A 372-nucleotide genomic window follows, 5' to 3' on the forward strand; every position below is an offset into this window, starting at 1 on the left:
ACCTTGGTGGGACCGCGGGGTTGTCACCCGAGTTAATCAGCTTCATTAATGACCCCTCTCTGTGCCTCAGTTTCCCCACACGAGGGACAGGAGGAATAGAGCCTTTCAGATCTGAGCTGATCCTCAACCATGTGCCGTGAGCCTTGGGTGAGGATTGCTGCCACGCCAGCCATCCCACCTGCTGAGTTTGCAGAGGATGAGCTCTTAGGAACCCAAATGATAGCGAGGAAAGGAAAACAGACCCTAGAAGCAGAGGAAGGAACGGCCTTCAGCCCGTGTTAAAGGTTAGCATTGCAGACACGTTTATAATCATAGCTTTCACCACCGCTCGGCTCCTCGGGGGCTCAAGGCAGTCACTGAATTATGTTTTCT

This window comes from Eurypyga helias, unplaced genomic scaffold, assembly GCF_000690775.1.
Source record: "Eurypyga helias isolate BGI_N326 unplaced genomic scaffold, ASM69077v1 scaffold37479, whole genome shotgun sequence".
Taxonomy (NCBI): Eukaryota; Metazoa; Chordata; class Aves; order Eurypygiformes; family Eurypygidae; genus Eurypyga; species Eurypyga helias.